Here is a 17,181-nt window from a genome sequence, read left to right on the forward strand (position 1 = left end):
CGCATATCTATAGCTCCCTAGACGCTGGTGTTTGTTGGTGCCTAGAATGTTGATGGGAAGAGTGATGCTCACTTTGTACCCCCTCAGTCTGAGAGCAGCCCTGCACAAGGTCCTCTTCAGATTTTCCCCTCTCCCAAATGTTGGCCAACCCCTCGCCCCCAGGGTTTAGAAGTTACTAGAAGGGTCCTGTGTTTAAGAGGGCCTGTGGCTGCTGCTCCCTTTGATCTCAGGCCCAGCCTCAGGCAAAGGAGTCGGGGAAGCATTTGGCACCCCAGGCAGATCTAAACCAGGCTCCGAGGGGCCGTTTGCTGCAGGCGCCGAAGCAATGGAATTTGCCTGATAGTCTCCGGGAATCTCTTTCCACGTAATAAATTCTGTCTGAAAGGAATGGTAATGGTTTCAGGGACAAAGTGTTCGAGATGGATTGGAACAGCGGGTTCACTGCTGCCAGGCCCGCTGACACAGGCTTTGAGTCCGGCTGCGGGAGGACATATGGCCTGTCTAGACCCCGGGACAGTGCACATCCGGAGGTGGAGCAGGGCCACGGTCACGTCGTGCGGGGAAGGATGCGCGAGGATGGCAGAGCCAGAGGACAGCACAAGGGAGGAAGAGGGGGAGGGGGCTCTTTGAGGCTGTTCCAACAGATCAGGTCCAGAGAGCCCCTGGTTGCTGGTGTAGGGGCTCTCCCACGGGGCCCAAGAGTCAGTGACAGGGACTGCTGCCCGTGCTGATGCTGAGGGCTCTGGCCTTGGAGGCCCCCAGGGCTCCAGGCACCCCTATTCTAACCAGGAGGCGGGGGTTGGTGGGGGGTGATGGGATAGGGGAGCCCGGCTATGGGCCTTCCGGGAGATGGAGTTAGCTCTCAGCTCGTTCCCATCGTTTGTTATCGTTCACTCTCTAAGTCATGTTTGACTCTTTTCTACCCCATGCATGCAGCGCACCAGGCCTCCCTGTTTCTACCATCTCCTGAGTTTGATCAAGTTCATCTCCACTGAGTCCGGGATGCCATCCAACCAACATATCCTCTGCTGCCTTCAATCTTTCCCAGCATCAGGGTCTTTTCCAATGAGTCAGCTCTTTACATCCAGTGGCCAAAGTATTGGAGCTTCAGCGTCAGTCCTTCCAACGAGTATTCAGGTTTATTTCCTTTAGGATTGACTGGTTTGATCTCCTTGCAGTCCAAGGGCCTCTCAAGAGTCTTCTCCAGCACCACAGTTCAAAAGCATCCATTCTTTGGCTCTCAGCCTTCTTTATGGTCCAACTCTCACAACCTTATATGATTACTGGAAAAACCATAGCTTTGACTATATGGACCTTTGTTGGTAAAATGAATTTGCTTACTTTATTTATTTTTAAATTTGTCTGCACTGGGTCTTGGTTGTGGCATGAGAACTCTTAGTTGCGGCGTGTGGGATCTAGTTCCTTGGCCAGGGATGGAACCTGAGTCCATCCCCTGCGCTGGGAGTGCAGAGTCTTAGCCACCAGACCACCAGGGAAGTCCCCTAGGGAGTGTACTTTAGATGAAGCAGGTATCATTATCATCATTGCAATTTCCATTTCACAGATAAGAACACTGAGGCTCACAGGAGTTGGGGCTCCCTGAAGAGCAGGGAATTTTTAGTGAATAGTGTTGGCAGAATGTGTGGTGCTGGGGCCTCTGTTCCCGTTATGCCTACATTCAGCTGTTTATTGAACATGTGCAGGATCTCACAACAGCAAAGAAAAACTGAGTCTTGGAGAGTTCAAGTCACTATAGAGCTGAGCTTTGAACTTGGATCCTCTGATCCCAGACTCCACGTTCCATGTGCTTCCTGGCCCTCTGTCTCCTTGGGGTTTAGGTCATCCCAGCCTTACACAGAAGGGGATAGAAAGCTTCTCCAGTCCCTGACTGGGGAGGACTAGGCCATCCTTTATAGACTGACCAGGTCAAGTCTGACCTTTCCTTGTTGGTATGTTGTCATCACAGTTTGTCCTTGGATGTAGCCAAACCATTTTTTAAATAGGAGATCAGCTGTATTTGAATTTTTAGGCACACTTTGGGGAGTCCCATCTGCTGGCCTCCTTGCTTGTTTCATGAGCTCAATAGTCAGCCACCCATCCCCTGGGGTTTACTGTTGGCGCCTTCAAATACCCACATCAGTCCAGAAAAACTCTTGCCATTGTCTCCTGAGTCAGCTGAGGTGTCCGCAGGAGCTCAGGTCTTTGAAATTTGTCCCTTGCCCAGGGTGCTGCTGGGTGATAAATGTTGCTTTGCTTTCTGCTCTTTCTTCTTCTTCTTTTTTTTTTTTCAAGTTTGTTTTTCATGAAAAGAAATGGCAGTTGGCAACATCCCTGAAGTTTTTTAGTGGGGCTCCTATAATGAGGTTTGCTGAAATTCTGGATAGGAAATGTTTTCTCTGTAGGCTCGGAGGCAGGGTTTGAAACTTTTGTGATGTCTGTGGCCTTTTTCCTTTGAGCCAGCTGGGTTTGCCTCTTCAAAGATGTCATCCCCAGCCTTGCCAAGCACAGAGTTTACTACTCCACTGTTAGGGAGTTACGTGAGGGTAAAAATAGGTCAGTGCTTTTTCTTCCCTCTCTTAAAGAAGAAAGTGTATGTTTTCCAACATCCCATCAGTCAAAAACAGCTGAAGCAATTTTAGCTCACTTTTTCCCCCAAAAAGATTTACTCTGAGACTGACTCAGAATGTGGAAGACTTCAAGGAAAAATTTTTCCATGAAAGTTAACTGCAATTAACGAGGAGGGAGCTGTGGGGAGAAAGAATTTGTCAGTGTTTGCTGTGATGTCAATGTTGCTGCTGTCTGACAAACATATACAAAACACAGACCAGATCCACGATCAGTCCCCCTCCACATTCGGATTTCTGTGAGAAGTGAGCATTTCTTTCCATTACAAATCTGCATGGCTTCACTTTCCCAGCTGAAACTTTCAACAAGATGAAATGACGCACACTGGCGCACATTATAGTCTTTGAAAATACAGCTGAAGAAAGTTTCTCAAGGATACATAAATCAAGGAGTCAGTTCAGCCGTGAATACATTGTGCTGTGTGCTAAAAGGGATGGGTTAGAAGCCTAAATGCAAAACAGCTTAAATGCTTTTTACTGACACAGGGAAGGAGTCAGCTTGGGGAAGATTGCGAGCTTTAATCCTTTTTGTATCTGACTTCTGTTTCTTCCAAGTTCAAATGTATCTTTACGGCCTTGTCCATAAGTACAGCCATAGATACTTGCATAGAGGTTTATGAGTTGGCCTGGTCTCAGCCCTCCTCCCCTCCTCCACTCTCATTTTCTACCTCCTCCCACCCTCCCCCAACCCTGTCATTGCCCATTTCCTTCCCTACCCCCAACCACAGACCTCTAATTTCTCCTGGGTCCTCAGCTCTCCCCTCCCTACTAGGTCATCTTTCCATGAGCATGTCTACACCCTGAAGGTGCTTCATCTTAAAACTGAAAAAAAACCTTCTCTTCAGGACATCTTCCTCCTAAATACTTTATCTTCTGCCCTTCACAGCCAAGCTGTTTACTAGAACAATCTACACTCTCTCACTAGTCATCCCCTAAAAACTGTCTTATGGTTTTCTGACTAGTGACCTCTACATAACCAAAGCCAGGGTTCCTTTTATGGGATTTTGTTTTTTTCAATTGAACTATAGTTGATTCATAAAGTTTTATATATACAGCAAAGCGATTCAGATTCTTTTCCATTACAGGTTATTAATACAAGATACTGAATATCATTCCCTATGCTATACAGTAGGTCTTTATCATTTATTATGGGATTTTCATATAGCATTTGATAATGACCACCCACCAACCCATCCATCCATCCATCCATCCATCCATCCATCCATCCATCCATCCATCTACTGACCTACCCAGCCATCCAGCCAGCCAACCATCTATTCATTCATCCACCCACCCAGCTATATATGTGTCTAATTCACCCTTCCACTCATCCTCCCACCTACCTCCACATCCATCCATCTACCACACAGTTGCCTGATGTGTCTCCATTTTCAGGACCAGGGCCCAGCTTCTCACCTGCTGCTTTCCCCGGGTCTACTCCCTTTTCTCCACCCAGCCCTCCTTAGACCCCTCGCCAGCATCTCTTCGTCCACGTGCCCCTCAGATATCAATGTCAACCAGAGCTCTGTCCTTGTCCTTGGGGTTGCTCACTATCCATATGCTTCTACTCTTTGCCTCAACTTCTCCCTCATTACTGATGATGCCCAAAGCAGTATCAGTACGTTAGGCCTCTTCCCGAAGCTCCAGAATCCCCTTAGAGCCCTCCAGTGTCAGACCCTCTGATTCTCAGGTATCTTGTCCACAGCCCAATCTTCATTCTGTGATCAGAGAATGGCTACAGAATCTTGGGCGTCATCCTTGCCTCCTCTTTTCCTCTAGCCAAGTTCGAATCCCTCCCTTCTGGGTAATTCCCATCCCTTCAATGGTTCCTCTGGGCCTTCAGAGAAGGGGGCCCAGCACTTCTGGAGACAGCATCAGCTCGAAGTCCAAGCCATGTGCCTCCACATGCCTGCTTCTCACTGGCCCCTGGGTATTGAAACAACAACAGCAGATATGTCATGAATGCTGATGTGTAATCACCAGGTTCTGGGGCAAGTGCCTGGGAGTTCAGAACTAACATTATTTCAGTTTCACAGATGAGAAAACTGAGGCCTAAAGTGCTTTTTGTTGGGCTTTTCACATGCTTTTCACTTGGCCACATGGGGCTGCCCCTCCTGCTTCACTCCGCAATCCCAGCCACCCACCTCCAGCTCAGATCAGGCTTCTGAGGTCCCACTTGCTGGGGCCTTATTTCCTCTGCCTCCATTCTTTTTTGTCTGAGTTCCCATAATTTTTACTTTTTAATTTTTAAAAGTCTATGAACTAAAATCCTGTGCCCTCGGGTTGTATCTTTCCAACCCCTCGTCCTCACCACAGCAGGATTATTTCTTCAAAATACTAAACTAGTCGTGTCTTTTCTTCTCTAAAACCCTTCAGTGACATGCGTTTGTTTTCAGGGCAGTCTGAACTCTGGGTTGGGAATGTGTCATGGAAGTTCCTTTATATATATATATATATATATATATATATTTATATTTATATTTATATTTATATTTATATTTATATTTATATTTATATAAGAAAAGGGAAAAGTATTAGTTGCCCAGTTGTGTCCAACTCTTTGGGACTCCATGGACTGTAGCCCACCAGGCTCCTCTGTCCATGGGGATTCTCCAGGCAAGAATATTGGAGGGGGTTGCCATGCCCATCTCCAGGGGATCTTCCTGACCCAGGGGTTGAATCCAGGTCTCCCGCATTGCAGGCAGATTCTTTCCCATTTGAACCACCAGTGAAGCCATATATATACATATATAGATATACACACACGCATACCAAACTGAGTCGCAATGATGTACACTTGAAACTTACTCGACACCGAATATCAACTGTATTTTAATAAAAATTGAAAAAATGAAAAGGAGGATGAGTGTGGGCTCATCCACAAGGGAGTAATTTGTATCACTGCATCTTAGCAACTCCAAAATATGTTTTTTCATATTCACCATTGAGCAATCAGGATGCATAATACGATCAGTTGCCACGATTTAAATGGTAGTTTTAAGAATTGTGTTAGTGGTGCATGAAATAAAGGAGTATCTTATAATCAGTGACCTCTTAGATATGATGCATTATTTCCCTTTTATTTTTATAACCAACTTGGAAATCCATTGAACCAGATGCCTGTTGACCAAATACATTGTCATCTGCTTCATGGAAATATTGAAAAGTCTGCCAATGAAGCAAGTCGTTTGTCAGCTGAGGTTTTGACTCACACATTGTTGACGCCCTGAAACTCTGGGTGGGTCTATCCTGACCCTTGGCAGGAGCCTAAGAACTTCTCATGGAGATGGTGACCCTGGTGATGGTTATCCTATTCTCATGGTTGTGCAGGTGCTTAGATGTCATCACTGCTTTTTCTTCTACGTGTTTTCATGACAGTGAAGGGTTTGTGTTGGCTAGGGCAGTGGATTGTAACCTTTACTGGGCAACCACTAGGGCTCGTCCACATTAACATCCATGGTGGTAGAGACTATGTAACATGCTAAGGAGCCCCAGGCAAACAAGTCTTGCATTCCATCTATTTTCTTTGGGGTCATGTTGTATAAATGGATTAAAAAATGGGCCCTGTGTATTGGTGCCTAAGTTGTTGACTTCTGTATAGAGGTAAAGACCCCTTAACTCCACAGTCACCCATACCAAAATCAAATTTTTACACATCCACTGGCTTTTTAAAAAATTTTATTTCACTCAAATATAGTTGATAGCTAAGATGGTAAAGCATCTGCCTACAATGTGCGAGACCCAGGTTCGATCCCTGGGTTGGAAAGATCTCCTGCAGAAAGAAATGGCAACCCACTCCAGTATTCTTGCCTGGAAAATCCCATGGACAGAAGAACCTGGTAGGCTATAGTCCATGGGGTCACAAACAGTGGGACGTGACTGAGCGACTTCACTTTCACTTTCATAGTTGATATACAGTGTTAACTTCTGCTGTACTGCAAAGTGATTCAGGTATATATATGAAAATATATATATACACACACACACAGACACATACACACACACCTTCTGCAGTGGCTCTAGATATAGTCCAAATAAGCATTGTTTTACCCACTTAGTGCCTACCTGCTTTGCACAACCCGTAAGTCATGAAAGAGCACTCAGCTCCGGCTGGCCATAGGTAAAGACAAACGCTGAGGCTAAAAGACCCCACATTCTGGTTGCCTTTCAGAGATCTTTGAGCTAAAGGCTCTGCACTGCGCTGTTGAGTGACCTCACCTAGACATGGGATCCGCTCTCAATTACCTTCTCTGGGAGCGCTCTTGACCTCCCCTCTTCTGGGTGGTGGCCTCAGCCTCTGTCCCTGGAGGACTCTCCCTCCCAGGTGACCTGTTCAAACGCCATCTAAAAAAAGCTCGTTGTGTGCACTGCCACCTCGTGGTCATTGCCTTTTTCCTTCATCAGCCCCCAGACCTTAGCGCTCACACAGGGTGTAACTGTGTAAAGGAGCAGTGCGTCTAATTGTGAACGCTGACCCAGCATGAGGCTTCCCTGGAGTCCAAGAAGCTGGACTGATAACACGGTCGAAACGCCACTGTTACCTAAAGACAATATATGCAGGGGTCAATCATCACATATGCAGAAAGTTTTGAGATTAAAAAAAAAATAGCATCAGCTCCCTTAATGCAAAGATAAACACATTTAGACATTACAGAGCAGACGAGTGAGCAAGAGTGAGGCTCAAGTGAAAGGGCATGGAATGGGATGCTAAGACATCAAGGGAAGATTCTAGTTCTTCTCCAGTGCACAACCAGGCTCTTGTTCCCCATCAGCCCAGACAAGAACATCTTACCCTCCACTGCTCCCTGTAAGAATCGATCCTCCACATGAGAGTCTCCGAAGGGCTGCTGTGACAAATTACTACCATCTGAGTGACTTAAGCAATACGCTTTTATTGACTCACTGGAGGCTCGAGGACCCAGATCAAAGTGTCAGTGGGGTTGACCCCCTCTCAGAGCCGGGAGGGACCGTCTGTTCCAGGCGTCCCCCCGCTTCTGGTGCTTTGCTGGCCGTCTTTGGCCATTCTTGACTTCTGGGAGCATCACTCCGACCTCTGCCTTCATCTCCACAGGGTGCCTTTGTGGGCGTATCTGTGTTGAAATTTCTCCCTGTTGTAAAGACTCTAGTCACACTGGGTTGGGGGCCCTATTTCCCATAAGTCACTTTCTGAGGTACTGGGGGTTAAGAGTTTTTCAGGGAAGAAGTTCGGCCAAGAACACTCCATAACTCGAATTTCTTTTATTTTCTGTGATGGTTTCCTTTCACTGACTGGCCGTGGGGATAGGAGGCCCCCTCACGCTCAAGAGCCAGCTTCTGGGACTTCCCTGGTGGCCCAGGTGTTGGGAGTCCACCTTCCAGTGCAGGGGGACGTGGGTTCAATCTTTGGTCGGGGAACCGGGTCTTACGTGCCACAGGGCAACTGAACCTCCTGACCATAACAAGAAGCCTGCATGCTGCAAGGATCTGAAGCAGCCAAATAATAAATATTAAAAACAAAAAAAGCTGGCTCCTGCCCTCCACCTCCACCACCCCACCCACAGGCTGTAAGGGGTGCCCAGCGAGTGCTGTCTTCTGCCTTCGTGCAATCTCAGCTAGAATAGCTCCATAAGGCAGTGCATTTAGCACAACCTCCTGCCCCAGACTAGTATAGGAATCGCAGATTAAAATATAAATACTAAAACTAGAAAGCTCCCAGAAGAAAACATAGAGAAATATCCCTGTGGCCTTGACATAGGCAACTTCTTTCTTAATATTTATCAGCTAGGACACAGGAACACCACCCATAAAATAAATGGATAGGTTGGACTATCAAAATTAAAAGGTTTTGATTATTAAAGGTACTGTTAACAAAATAGAGGGGCAAGCTGCAAATTATGAGAAAATATTAGTAATATACATGTCCAACGAAAATCTCTACCTGGAATGGATAAAATATATCTGCAGATCAATGACGAAAAGATAAACAGCCCATTTAAGATGGAGGCAAGACTTGAACAGTTCATAAAAGAACATGTGTATGTAGGTAACAAGCACATAAAAGTGTTTGCAATATGTGAGTCATTAGGAAGATGCAAACAAACCCACTATGAAATACCACTTCACACCCGCTAGAAAGGCTATCACACAAAAGACTGACCATACTAAGCGCTGGTGAGGATTTGGAACAACTGGAGCCTCACACATAGCTGGCAGGAGTGTAAAATGTTACACTTTGATACAGACAAGGTTACCTTGCGAGAAATGTTGGTAAAATGTTCTGTAAAAAGAGAAGTGTAAAATGTTTCCAAAATGTTTCCATTTTGGAAACCAGTTTGGCAGTTTTTTTCAAAGTAACATGCACCTACCCTATGACCCAGCAACTTCATGCTTAATATTTACCCAAGAGAAATAATAACTCATCCACAAAATACATCTGTAAAAGAATGGCCCATGGTTGCTTTATTCATAGCAGCAAGTAACTAGAAACAAGCCAGTTTGTTGGAAACAACAAACCTCCACGGGAGACAGGATAAATAAATTGTGGGCAATCCATACAAGGCAGGAAAAAAACAAACACTGGGAGTTGTATCACTGTGGAGAATCTCAAACAATTGTAAGTCAAAGAAGTCAGATGCAAAAGATTGACTGAACATTCTCCTTACCTGAAGTTCAGGAACAGGAAAAATTAATCAGTGTTAATGCAATCACAGCAGTGGTTATCTGAGTTGGGGAAGGGCTGGGTACTGGCAAAAAATGAAAAAGTAAGAGGGCACTTTCCAGAGTGATGTAAATACTCTACATCTTGACTGAGGTAGTGATTACATAGGTGCAGACCACTGTCAAAATGCAACTGAATAAACCACAGGGATTTACTGTATAACACACACAACTATATTTCAGATCTTGTAATAATCTGTAATGGAAAAGAATCCGGAAAAGAATTCACATGTATGTATAACTGTATCATCTTTGCTCTACACCAGAAACTAGCACAACATAGTATTGATAAATCAACCATACTTCAATAAAAGACTGAGTGGATAACCAAATATCATTAAAAAACTTTAAAATATATTGACGCATACACTTTGGATTTTTCCATTTTATCGTACTTTTGAAAAAAAAGACAGCACAGTGAATTTCCTTCTCAGATTTCCAGAACCATTGCCTAGACCTCCAAAGATGTCAGTTTCACCCCAAGGACAAGGAATGGGGTGTCAGAGCAGAGGAAAGATAAGTAGATTCAAGGAACCAGAGACACCTAGATGGTCAGTTTACACAACGTAACCTTGTCTGTATCAACCACTGAGTGTTGGTGTGCATTTATTTTGTGCTAGAACTGTGCAACTTGTTTCTATATACCTTTTAATCCTGGGGGAAGAAACACAACAAACCAAATTCTGAAGCTCCAAGTGTGAGAGGATGCCCACTCAGGACTGTAAGTCAGTCTTGCGATTCCAAGCCGAGCGACTCCGATCACTATCTCTAGGAGGGGCACTAACTGGGGAACTCCTGCCCCAAGCTCCTCTGGGGGCTGCAGTCAGGGGCCTCCATACCAGCTTTCCCTCCTTTGCTGAGCACTAACGCTGAAAGTCTCTCCCAGAAGCAGCAGTGGTCCCCTCTCCAAAAGAGCTCTCTTGTTTTCACGTGGACCAGTGAAACACTGGTGACTTATTTTTGCAAATTCCTCCAGGCTTGGCACAACCAGCAGACCCGAAAGAAGCTGGCCCGACAACACAGCCACAGCTGGAGAAAGAGCTGGGAGCCCATAAATGGCCAAGGTCACTGGAAAAACCATGAAAGTGACCTCCAGCGTTAGGCCCTGAGGGCTGCTTGAGCAGCAAACCCAGGTCGGGGCAGCAGAAAGCTGCCCCGGGCCCCACTCCACCAAAGCACCTGTTTCCTGAAGGGTCTGGGCCCCCGATGAGACATGATGTCATTGATTTTTATCACGTCTCAGTGAGGTGACCTTCCCCGGGAGGAGACGGGAAAACACGGGCCTGCAGAGGTGCAGGGTCTGTACTGGGAAAGAAACACAATCTGCAGCCTGTCGGTCTCCAACTTTCAGGAATAAAGCTGCTTTGTCATACTTGCCTGGACCCGTGGGGCCCTGAGGGGACCACAGAGCCTTAGCGAGTTCCTTCCATGGAATTGTCTGGAAAATACAAACGTGTCATTTCTTAATGGGTCTATCTAAATGGAAGTTATTGTGGCCATGGAGAAAGAAAATCGTTCCTTGCTCAGGAAAATAGATGAAAATTTCTTTAATAATAAGAAAAATAAAATTGAGCAAAACACCATATATATTGTGACGTTTACATGAGGTATATGTGATATACATGTGAATATTATGTATCTTCAACAGTTGAAAGAATGTTGCTTTTCTTTGATGGTGGTTTAATTTTGAAATTCTGGCTAATTCTATTTTCTCTATTTGCTGCCAAAGGCAGAAATTATTATCTGCATTTTATATATGCATTTGTTGACTGTTTATTCTGCCTGTACCAAAGTATTATTGTTGAAATGTTTGCATAGAATTGAACATGAAGTAATACCAAAGACTCATAATAAAAGGTTTGCAGTCCCCCTCCTACTCCATCCTCCTTCTGTCTCCCTAAGCTCCCAGAGCCCAGTCAACTGTGTTTTACCTCTGGTTGGGTTTACAAACTTAGAGGTGAAACTCTAACAAAGATATGGTATTTGGGGGTTTTTATTAAGGAGTAACACCATCCAGAAAAAGTGAACAAATTAGTTGCTGCAGATAAAAAGGATTGTCACAAAGTGGCCACATCCATATCATCACCCAGGCTGAGAAATGGAACCAGCATTGGGTCGCCCCTCTCCAGCGCTCCCCTCCCACGCTCCCCTCTCTTCTCCCCAAAGGATATCATTATTCTCACTATCCTCATACATGAGTTTTGCTTTTTGACATTTCTAAAAAATGGAGTCCCTCAGTATGTCATACAGTTATGCCCCACATCTTTGACTTTACATTTTTGTGAGAGTCATTCATTCATGTTGCTGCATGTAGCTATAAGCAGTTAATTGCCCTTTCTGTGGAGTTTTCAATAACCATAATTTATTTATCCGTTTTATGGCTGATGGACATGTGGGTTGCTTCCAATGTCAGCTACTGCAAAGAATGCTCCCATAACATTTTTATCTTCTGGTGCACATGGATTTCCAGCTATGGGTAGAATCATAGCGTCATAGGCCACATTCACATGGACTGAACTTTGGTAGTTATCAGGGGACTGATTTTTTTTTTTAATTTGTTTTATTGAAGTATGGTTGATTTCCAATGTTGTGTTAGTTTCTGCTGTAAGCAAAGTGATTCAGTTATGCATATATAATGGCATGCATTTGTAATTTTGTTTGCATTTTTAAATTTATTTTTGTCCTTTTTATTGGAGTATAGCTTCTTAACAATGTTGTGTTAGTTTCTGCTGTAAGGAAAGTGAGTCAGCTATACGTATACATATATCCCCTCTTTTTTTGGATTTCCTTCCCATTTAGGTCATCACAGAGCATTAAGTAGAGTTCTCTGTGCTATTTAGTGGGTGCAAATTTTTTTTAAATCCAATTAACTAATGAGAACTGACTGTATAGCACAGGGAACTCTATTCAATGGTCTGTGCTGATCCAAATGGGAAAGTGAAAGTCATGTCAGACTCTTTGTGAGCCCATGAACTTCAGAGGAGCCTGTCCATGGGATTCTCCAGGCAAGAATACTGCAGTGGGTAGCTATTCTCCAGGGGATCTTTCTGACCCAGGGATAGAATCCGGATGTCCTGCATTGCAGGCAGATTCTTTATTGTCTGAGCCACCAGGGAAAGGAAATAAAAGAGAAAGGGGATATATGTGTAAATATAGCTGATTCACTTTGCTGTACAGCAGAAACTAAAACATTGTAAAGCAACTATCTTCCAAATTTTTTAAAATACATCAATTTAACTTCTCTCACCAATAACAGAGGAGAGTTTAAACTGCTCCACCTCTTTGCCTGTGTTTGATACTGACAGTCATATTAATTTTAGCCATTCTGGGGTGTGTGTAGTGCTACTGCAGTGCGGTTTTAATCTGTATTTCCATGATGGCTAAGGGACATTGAATATCTTTTCATTTGCTTTTGGACACTGGATATCTTTTAGCGAAAGTCTGAAGTCTCTTGTCCATTTTTCTTTTGTGTTGTCTTTTTCTCACTGATTTTCAGAAAAGCTTTCATATTTTGGCTATGAGTGCTTAACAGATTGATGTATTCTTCCATACTCTCATTTGCCTATTTGCTCACTGATGCTCTGTTTGAAGAGTAGGTCTCAATCACATTAATTAATTAGTCTCTTGATATCAGTTGATCCACATCTTTCTCCTGCATCTTCACCCTACTTTCTGCCTTATATTTCTCCAATGCCTTTTCAATAGGTTTAAAAAACAGTTTTGCCAGCTTTTCTAGATAGTCCCAATGAAAGAATCAGGCCAAACTCCCTCAGGCAATCACCATGAACTTGTCTAGTTTTTCCCTCTGGCATTTTTATATTTCCAAATTCACACTTTGAATGCTGTTTCTTGGTATAACATTCTAGACACTTTGTATTGATTTTATATCACGGGAGGTGAGCATTTATCTATCTTATCCTTGGGCTCCACATTCTTCTACCCTCCCAGTATGGTTATTTTGTCATTTCAAACTCCCAACTACACGTACTTTACACTATATCAAGACCATCTAAATACTATTCACTGCAGATTCATGGGGCCAACAGAAATTTTCAGTCAGTTGTATGCATTTGAGATGATGAGTGCGATTCTCTTCAAAGTCGTCAGGCGCCCCAATTGATATTGTAAAGTTTCCAGATTCATCTCAATTTCAAAGACAGCAAGCACTCGTCATTCTTACACTGAATAGTTCCCCTTATATAGGAGTGACTCCAAAGGACCATGTGGTATGGAATATACCAACTGACTGAGGCCTGACTCTGAATTGCTAAGACCACCCAGTACCCACATCTCAACGTGTGTGTGTGTGTCAGTCATGTCCTACTCTTTTGTGACCTCATGGACTGCAGCCCGCCAGGCTCCTCTGTCCATGGGATTTCCCAGGCAAGAATTCTGGAGTGGGGTGCCATTTCCTCCTGCAGGGGAATCTTCCCGACCCAAGGATGGAACTCACGTCTCCTGCATTGTCAGGTGGATGCTTCACCACCGTGCCGCATCTCGACGTGGTGCTGCTAGTCCCTTCTCTCACCGTATATGCTGCAACTTCTTGTGGAGTGAGACTTGGAAAAACGGCCTCAGAAAGAATTCCAACTGCTAGGCCTGGTGGTGGAAGAGGAGATGACAGGGGCTGGGGTATATGATGTGAACAGACCCTGCAACAACTCTGTACGGAAATCTCAAAAGGCGTTTTTTCAATGTTTCCTTTGGTTTTTTTTTAAAGAAGAGAATTAGAAAAGGCTGTGGGATAGACTCCTTTCAGAAGTCAAATGTTGTGTTTCAACTTACTGTCCCTGTAAATACCTGCATACTTGTCATTTCACCTGTCCTGGGTTTCACTTGGAAAAGAGAGTCAAAGTGCAGGTCGCCCAAAGCAAGAGGGTACCAGGTATCGAGCTACTTCCTGCTGGTGCGGCAGGAAAGTTCTCACCGAGACAAAGTGGCCTTGCTGCCCTCTTCTGGAGTTGTGGTTATAACTGTTACTTGCAGCAACAGTTTATTTTTAGTTTTTGTTTTGCTGCATTTCTTAGTATGAGGTTCATGAGAAACTTCTTCTCACTCTTTCCCTTCCCCATCCCTTCATCCCTCCAACCGAGCCCAGTTCCTGGCTGATAGTGGAGGAGCGCCAGCCACGCCCTGTCGTCTGAAATGAAGTTCAATAGGTTTCATAGGGCCTGTGGTCTCCTATCCCTTCAGCATCCACGTGGATGTCCCACTCTCCTGGCCCTTGCCCTGTCCCTCCCAGGAGGATCTGTTACAGCAGGCGGGTAGCCCAGTATGAGGAGAGAAGTGGGGGCAGGGGCCAGGTGGCAGGAAAGCACGCATCTTGTAAACAGTGGAGGTCCTCAGGCAGATAAAGGAAAGCAGGACACCTCCAGACTAAGAGGAAACTATACTTTCTGGGTGATAAAGGTTGAAATAACAGATAAGGAGCCACAGAGAGTGATTAAAAAAGCAGAGACATTACTTAGCCAACAAAGGTCCATATAGTCAAAGCTATGGTTTTTCCAGTAGTCATGGATGGATGTGAGAATTGGATCACAAAGAAGACTGAGTGCCAAAGAATAGATGCTTTTGAACCGTGGTGCTGGAGAAGACTCTTGAGAGGCCCTTGGACTGCAAGGAGATCCAACCAGTCCATCCTAAAGGAAACCAGTCCTGAATTTTCATTGGAAGGACTGATACTGAAGCTGAAGCTCCAATACTTTGGCCACTTGATGAAAAGAGCCAACCCACTGGAAAAGACTCTGATGCTGGGAAAGACTGGAGGCAAAAGGAGAAGGGGATGACAGAGGATGAGATGGTTAAAGAGCATCACCAACTCAATGGACATGAATTTCAGCAAACTCCAGAAGGGCAAGAAAGCCTGGCGTGCTGCAATCCATGGGGTCAGAAAGGGTGGGACATGAGTCAGTGACTGAACAACAACACAAAAAGAAAGGTGGGGAAAGGTGAGAATCTCCTGCATCCAAATGTAACCTTTTGCTCACTGTGCTCTCCTCATGATAAGACTAGCTTACAGGTAAGAAGTACTCATCAGGCACCAGGGCTTCCCTAGTGGCTCAAGGATCTGCCTGCAATGTGGGAAACTCGGGTTCAATCCCTGGGTTGGGAAGATCCCCTGGAGGAGGAAATGGCAACCCACTCCAGTATTCTTGCCCGGAAAATCCCACGGACAGAGGAGTCTGGTGGGCTACAGCCCATGGGGTCCCAAAGAGTCAGACATGACTAAGTGACTGAGTGTGTTCATGCGTGTGCACGTGCACACACACACACACACACACGCACCAAAGGCCATGACACTTCTAAGCTAAGCTAAAAGGGGACAGAAATCCCCCCTCCCTTTGGGAAAATAGAGCTGGGCTGAACATCAGGAAAGATGACTTCCTTCCCCAGTGACTATTCCGCCCCTTCATTTGTATGCCCCTCATAACCATCTTGCCAAAGAGGCCTGGTGTGGCAGCTCCTCCCCTGTCTGCCTGTTCTCCCTCTGAGAGTGTACTCTCGCTTAAATAAGCTTTCACTTTACTTTCTTAACCTCTCTGCTTCACCTCCAAATTCTTTTGCAACGAAGAAAGAATCTCAAATTCACCAGCAACACATTTAATAGAAGCAGCTTTGACACCAGGGAGACCTTACAATCTGCTTCATCCATTCACCAGGCATTTATTAACCACATACTCTTGGGCTTCCCTGGTGGCTCAGCAGTCAAGAATCCGGCTGCCAGTGCAGGAAACACAGGCTCGATCTCTGGGTGGGCAAGATCCCCTGGAGAAGGAAATGGCAACCCACTCCAGTATTCTTGCCTGGAAAATCCCATGGACAAAGGAGCCTGGCGGGCTACAGTCCATGGGGTCACAAAAGAGTTGGACACAACTTAGCAGCTATACAACTGGGTCAGGCAGCATACAGAGCTCAGGATGCAGAGATGACAAGACAAGGTCCCTGCTCTCAGGGCTCACAGTTTAGTTGCCTCTGCATATCCACAGACACTACGCAATGTTTTGTGTCTGTGTCAGAAATCTGTGGGGTCACAAGGAATGAATGGCGGTGCTAGGAAATTCACCAGGCAGATGTGGGGGGTAGGGTGGGGAGAAGGAATTCCAGGGGGAGGAAGAAGTATGGACACGTGTAGGTGGGCAAGGCTTGTGTGGTCTGGAAACCATATTGGGCTTGTTATGGCCAGTGAGGGCTGGGCATGTAAGACAGGACATTTTGTCATGGAGCTTACCCAGATTGGTAGGTGGCCAGACAGGCTCACAACTCTCAGAAGAAGCAAGAACTAGTCAGAACTTTAAAAAAAAAAAAAAAAAAGATGGATAGGGCACTAAGAATTTGCACAAAAGGGAAAGAGAATTTGGGGTTGGAGGCATCCAAAGAGGCTTGGTGGGCTGGATGGATTGCAGTGATAGGAGAACATTCCAGAAGAAAGGGGCAGAGTGGGGGTGTGTGTGTGCATAAGAATAATGCTATGGAGTAAGACATGCTCATTCTCATAGATCAGAGGGGCCCCAAGAAGCTGGGATGGCAACAGTTAGTGTGTGAGTGTGTGGTGGTATTAGGATGGGGGGCAGGCAGTGAGGGGAAGTGATTGACATGTGATGTACAAGTCCCAAGCTGGGCTGGATTTGGAGGACACCATGTGGGAAGCCAGGGGCAACTCTGGCACACCTTCCTTGATTTAAGTTGTCTTAGGCAGAGGAACCAGAGATCTAAGTGCCAACATTTGATGGATCATCGAAAAAGCAAGAGAGTTCCAGGAAAACATCTGTTTCTGCTTGATTGACTATGCCAAAGCCTTTAACTGTGTGGATCACAATAAACTGTGGAAAATTCTGAAAGAGATGGGAATACCAGACCACCT

Source organism: Ovis canadensis, chromosome 12 (assembly GCF_042477335.2).
Source record: "Ovis canadensis isolate MfBH-ARS-UI-01 breed Bighorn chromosome 12, ARS-UI_OviCan_v2, whole genome shotgun sequence".
Classification (NCBI taxonomy): domain Eukaryota; kingdom Metazoa; phylum Chordata; class Mammalia; order Artiodactyla; family Bovidae; genus Ovis; species Ovis canadensis.